The sequence below is a fragment of the Dermacentor silvarum genome, chromosome 3 (genome assembly GCF_013339745.2).
Source record: "Dermacentor silvarum isolate Dsil-2018 chromosome 3, BIME_Dsil_1.4, whole genome shotgun sequence".
NCBI classification, from domain to species: Eukaryota; Metazoa; Arthropoda; class Arachnida; order Ixodida; family Ixodidae; genus Dermacentor; species Dermacentor silvarum.
This window is the reverse complement of record NC_051156.1, coordinates 85,930,947-85,937,532: the sequence shown is the minus strand read 5'-3', so window position 1 is coordinate 85,937,532 and position 6,586 is coordinate 85,930,947. Positions and strand designations below refer to the sequence as shown.

Below are 6,586 nucleotides of genomic sequence, written 5' to 3'. Positions count from 1 at the left end.
CTGCGAAAAGAAGTACACGTGACTGTCAGAAAAACGTATACGCATATTGACGATTATCAGTTTGTCTTTTGAAAGAGAAAAAGGAGCCCCCCCACCCCCCCCCCCCCCCTAAGCGGGTGCTAGAAACAAGGCTTCCCGTTGGAGAATTCCTCCTGGTCCGGAAAGCGAGCCCGTCACCAGCGCATTTGCCGTGCGGCCGCTGCCATCTGAGCTCAACAGGAGGCTAACAGATCTCAGAGCGCGGTTGAATCAATCGACAACTCGAAACATAGGCACGCTGAATATGACAAATCTGTCCCGCTGAAATTCACATGGTTGGTGAAGTTTCATGGAAACAAAGAATTGTTATGCAACTGTGTATATCACGAAGCTACAGAGGAAGCCGAAACAGGTATACCAGAAAGAACACTTCGCAATTGAAGAAACACTCGTCCTGGTACTGTACTTTCCGCAGAACTGATTTGCGCGTTTGACTCTGTGTGATACTCTATTCCAAAAGCTTTTGGTTCGCGAGAGAATCGTAGAGCCTGCTAACGTTTCCCGAAGTATAACAAGGAACGAAAAATAATTAATATCCGCTAAGTTAGAACCTTGGCTTTTTTGTTTTCAAACTCTGTGCCGTAACTGAGTCACGACACCGACAAACCGATATCTATACGAGGGTTTTCTTATGATGAAGTGACCGCAGAGGTTGATGGTTGAGAGCAGAATGTGTCCCCAGACCCAACACCAGGCCTGTCCTTTACTGTTTATTGCTACCAGGCGGCACCTGCATTGATCTTCCAGTTACAGTACAAAACAGGTTTTTATGGTTACAATAACGACTTTATTTTCCAGCAAAATTAAGTATATGAACAGCTATAATGCTCGGAAATGGGACTTTGACTAGTTGCTCCCTCCCAAAGAAAAGCATACGTATCACCTATGGTATTACTGACGGCGGGGATAATTACGCTATAACGCAATTGCGTTACGTACGTTATACATATGTGTAACATAGTGCATGTGTAACCTGACAGGAGTACAGGCTGGTAGAGGTGGGTCTGGCAAAGTTGGACGACCACTTCTGGTCCCAGCGGTCGACTAAGACCTGCCAGTTCATCTTGGTCAGCGTGGCTGCCATCTTGTCCGAGATCGTGCTTGGAGACTCGCTCGCCCGGTCCATGGCGACCACGGTTGTCCGGGTGGTAAGAGCATGGCCTCCTCACTGCTCATCTATGTGGTGGAATCTCATATGACGTCGCACTTATGTGTCAGGCAACAACATACCTGCGAGATATTTCTTTAGATTAGGCTATAGGTTAGGTTCAGCGCTAACTGTTGTACCTGCGGTTTTACCCACTTGCAGTGCCACTATAATTTCTATTTAAATAAAAGAAGATAATAATAATAAACGTAACCAAAGGGTTTTATTTGCAACCACGTGAAGCCGAAAAACGCGGACGGGGTAGCCCAATTGATGAGCACAGCTCGCGTAATGCGGATGGTCTGGGTTCGGCTTCCACCGGCGTCAAGTTGTCTTTTCGTCCACTTTCATTTCCCGTTGCCTTATTGTTTTATCATTTCAGTTAAAAGAACAGCGAATTTCCTACAAGTTTTCCTTGGCTTCATCTTCTGTTGGCTGGTTTCACGTGGTTGTGCGACAAAATTCAAACTTACGCTGGAAAAATTCGAAGCATGTTATTCGACGTGTCGTGTCGAGGGAGCCCAACTGGCGCGCGAATATGGTAAGCTAACCGAATCGAATGTTTTGAGGGAATAAAAATACATTGAATGTTTCTGCAGTGCTAAGAAAAATGAAAGAATGTAAGTTTGTACAGGTTGGTGTTACATTTCAGCCTTTCAGCGCACAAAAAGCACAAAGATAGTGAAGCAGACGTGGACCAAACGCGCGTGTACCATGCATTGGGTGGACGTTAATGAACCCCATGTGGCCAAAATTAATCCGGAGCTATGGCGGGCCTCATAATCGTAGCAAGGTAGAAAGATGGGCGAGTTAGAAAGGATGCATACTTATTGGTCAGCGCGAAAACAACTGAGGACACAGAGTCATCCGGTGTCCTTCTACACCTGTGTCCTCAGTTGTTCTCGCACTCACCAATAAGTATACATGTTCATAATCATATCCTGGTTTTAGCACGTAAAACCCCAGAATTGTTCGTCCTGTACTTGTTTGAGTTGTCAACTTGTACAAATGCGCTTGCGCGATCTGGTTGTCTGTCTCCTATATCCACGTTTGATGCTCCTGAAAATAACTGATTGTTGAAAGTTAGCGATTTTGTCTACGTCTATTTCACTGTCCCTGTGTTCTTTGTGCGTTAAAAGGCTAAAATAAGAGAAATGGTTCACCCCGTTAGATTTGCGATTCCTATAACAAGACATTAAAAAACAAAAGGAGAAACGAACAGAAAGCAGGTATAGTAGCAACGTTTTGAATTGTACTTTGACAGCGGAAGGTTTGAAAATGCATCTACGATTGCGAATCCGCAGGCGGTGGTGACGGAGACACCGGTGTCCTTCTACGTGTACCGGTGAGCCTGGCCGCCTCCATCAACGTGATGCTGCCCGTGTCGCTGCCGCTGCTCGTCATGCGCGAGTACCTACACACCAAATGCGCACAGATGGTGAGCGTGTCGATGACGTACTTTCCTGAACCCACAGAGCGGTTGTTAATGTCGCCTCCCCAAGCAGCTGTGTGGTACATAGTCCGCGGTATTTCTGGCACTTCACTCAAAAGCGCTCAATCTTGTTTTTATCCACGTTTTTGATAGCGTCGATCCGCACCCACTGTGCGAGTCCGCGGAATGGAACACACCAAACGACTACGTAACTCGTCCGTTGTTCAGAATGTCCAGAACATACCCAGTTCTGGACATTCTGCGCAATGACTGCCAGACACGACTTTGTTGTCCATGGGCGAAAGTTTCGGGGCTAACTTTGAATGTCCGTCGTAACGCTTTGCAGTATTCTATGACATCGAAACATATACAGGGTGTTCTTTTTACCTATATTAATTTTGTATAAAGAGGCTATGAAAGTATAGCGAACGTGGCGTCTATACAGAGTAGTTCCTAGGCGAGGTGGACAAACTTCGCCGCAAATAACGTTGATTTCAGCAGATCAATAAAAAAATAATACAATAACTTTGTTATCAGACCCTTGAGGGAAGCTTCTTATATGGCGAACTTTAAGGCCAGTCATATTTTAATGCACCTACATCCAGAGAATATCGAAATCCAGCACGCCATGCAGGAGCGCATGGCGTGCTGTCCATGCCGCCACGCGCTATCATATTAGATAATATCACATAGATATCAGATTCGCCCCGTGACGAAAAGCGCGACGAAGTTTGAAGCTGAACGTCATAGCCACTCGCGGCAGATACTGTTACGGCACGTTTTGTTTGGGAATCGTCAGCCACGATGTGCCGTTTCAGTATTTGCAGCGACATGCTGTCAATCAAACTTCGCCATACATTTCTCAGTACGTTACCGTCTGACATAGCAGCGGGGCACGCTCGGTTTCGATGTTGCCTGGATTGAGCGTTCAAATTCAATGATGAATATCTTGAATTATGTGATTTTTCAAAAATTTTAAGACAATGATGGTGCCTTATAATATGACTGCCTCGAAATTTGCCATATAAACATTTGGCTGTGATACAAACAGTTAACAAATTTTTGTTAGTCTTCTTGTACTCGCGTTAGTAGCGGCAAAATATGTCCGCCCTGCTAGGCACTCCCTTGCGAAGAGGCCACGCTCGTTACTTTCATACACTTTTTTTTATAAAAAAAATCAGCACAGTCTAATATTCACGTCTTCGCTTTAACAAGGAGCCACACTGTACAGCCGACCTCAGAAGTTTTCGGAACACGGTACATGAGAATAAGTTAAATTTTCTCGCGACCTCACTCACCACATAGTGGGAAATGTATGTCAGGAATGTGATGATTGTACGGAGAAGTATCAACTCTACCTTACGGTTCAAGGACGTGTGCCCAGGCTGCAATGAAATTGTGATTTTGCTTGGATCCCATGTTCTGAAATCTTTTGTGGGGAGGGGTACATTCGGAATGATCGCACTAACTTACATAGAGTCGCAGTGTACTCGAGCTGCACTCTCAAAACGTGACTAATCTTTTCTTTTCTTTCCTTCTCTTTTGTGCAAGCAATATCTCGATTCAAGCAAGGGACAAAGATATATCACTGTGGTGTCTCTGTCCAGGTGGCCTACGGCGTGTTCCTCAAGTGCACCTCCGTGGTCGCCATATTCGTCCTTATGAACACCATCGGCCTCATCGTGTTCCAGGGCGACTCACATGCAGCGAGGCACATAACGTTGGCTCTCAACAACGCCTCCCTCATAGATACTAAATTTTTCTGAAACCCCCGTCTAATGTTCAACGTATTTTGTTCTATTTTCTCCCGTTTATCTTTTACTTATTTTATTTTTCGATGCGCAGTAACTTGCGTTTTTTTTTAATCATTTATTTATATTCACGCTTCTGGATGTTTTGCTATGCTTCATCTTTATTTTTTATCGTATACGTTGTAGTGACAAATGCTCTTTTGTGCTGATTGACTCTTGCTCTTCTAGTACCTCGTTGCGCATTGCATTGTTCGGGATGGCTATTAGTGCCAAACTGTATTTGTGTTTTTCACTCATAGCTCACGCCTCGATGTGTTATGATACGGACTGCCAAGGACCTTTGTGTCGATGCGTGCTTTTCTGGACGTTGCGCATTGGGATACAGACGACACTGTGTGCATGTCCATTCAACCTGGGCGCCAGAACGATCCGTGGCGTTCTGCCTTGGAAGGCGGCTGAACGTCAAGTCGGCAGTAGCCAGGCCAACACAAGTAGGAAGCACCCGTTCATGGCCCGTCAATGACACAGCTCCGAGCAAGAGGGCAAAGATGGTGTCTCTCTTCTTCTCAACTGGAACTCTGTTCAGTGCGCGTAATATAGATGTATGCACGAATTTTTTGAAGGATCAATTTTGTACTAGACTACGCAAATAAATCCAGTAAAATTTGCGGCAGAAGAAAAGTACCATGCTCCACAATTTCTTTCCCAGGAGTTTGCTAGAACATCAGCAGGTCAAGAAAGTGATTGCAGCGTGTACTTGTCTCTCCTCCTCAAAATCTCTCTGAAGTGTCTAATGTTGTTAAATTTACGTCGCATTGTCTGTTCGGCCTTTCACACTAGCTCTTACATTGTTGTCTCGACTTTATAAAATAATATATGTGTGGTGCCATGTAGCAAAGCATCAACGCCGCTTTAAGTGAGCTACAAGCCTGGGGCACGTTCAAAGCAATTCCGATCGTTGCAAGGCGTCACTGGAGACCTTAATCGCCAGCTTGACATTTTACCATGAAGTATTTACAGTAACCTTGCTCATAGTTATGAATAAAGCGTTTACGGCAACCTAACGAAGTCTGCTATGTCGAGCAGTCCTTTTGTGGATTGTCCGAATTATACATATTTCGTAGAAAGATAACGACACGAAGGACAGCATAGGGGAAATTACTTGTAGTTTCAAGCCATACAGGAATGCCTGTGACACTCAACAACGACGCTGTCGACGGATCTTTTACTCAGCAAATGGATGGATGGATGTAAAACATTAAATTGCTTTAAATTTAAGCTTTAAATTTAAGCTCCCCAGTCAGGCAATTGTAAAGAGTTAACCATGCAATAAAGAAAGGCTTATTTGGAGCGCGGGAAATTTGGCGCACGGGACATTTGTTTCTCGCTCTAACTTAAGGTGCCACGACCTCTCCACTCGTACCAGTAGCGAAACTCCCAGTATGGGAAAATTCCCCATGTTTCAAAATCCGGACGCATTAGGGAACAATGGAGGGGAGAGGCGGGAGAAAAGGGGATGAGAGTCTGCCGACTGTTGCGTCATCTATGGACAACAAACTACAAAACACTTTTTAAACGCAATAAAATATATCGGCGCACACTAGTCACTAGGCCTACACCCGAAAGTACAACAGTTTGTACCTTCGCTCTGACGCAGTGGACGCCATGATTTGGGCATTATATAAGCTACGGCAGGCATTGCCAAATCCTGTCGTTGAAGAGAAAATAAGTGTACAATCATTGCATTCTACCGGTGCTAACATATGGTGCAGAAACTTGGAGGTTAACAAAGAAGCTCGAGAACAAGTTAAGGACCGCACAAAGAGCGATGGAACGAGAAATGTTAGGCCTAACGTTAAGAGACAGGAAGAGAGCGGTGTGGATCAGAGAGCAAACGGGGATAGCCGATATTCTAGTTGACATTAGGCGGAAGAAATGGAACTAGGCAGGCCACATAATGCGTAGGATCGATAACAGGTGGACCATTAGAATCAGCTAGCGCAAGACAAGGGTAATAGGAGATCGCTGAGAGAGGTCTTCGTCCTGCAGTGGACATAAATGTAAGCTGATGATGATGATGATAAGCTTAGCCGAATAAACAGTATTTTGAATCGCGAGTTTTTTTTTTCTTTTTTTTTCATTTGGGTTCGCCAGTTCAAGCAATTTGTAGCAGGTGGTGGGCGACGAGATTTATCTCGCCTCTCGCTAGTAGCGCGT

At 44.8% G+C, this 6,586-nt stretch overlaps 1 protein-coding gene across 4 annotated transcripts in view; it reads left to right on the top strand.

The window, feature by feature from the left end:
• LOC119445555 (uncharacterized) overlaps positions 1-6,586 on the top strand; it is a 535,946-nt gene that overhangs the window by 92,855 nt on the left and 436,505 nt on the right. The window lies entirely within an intron of this gene.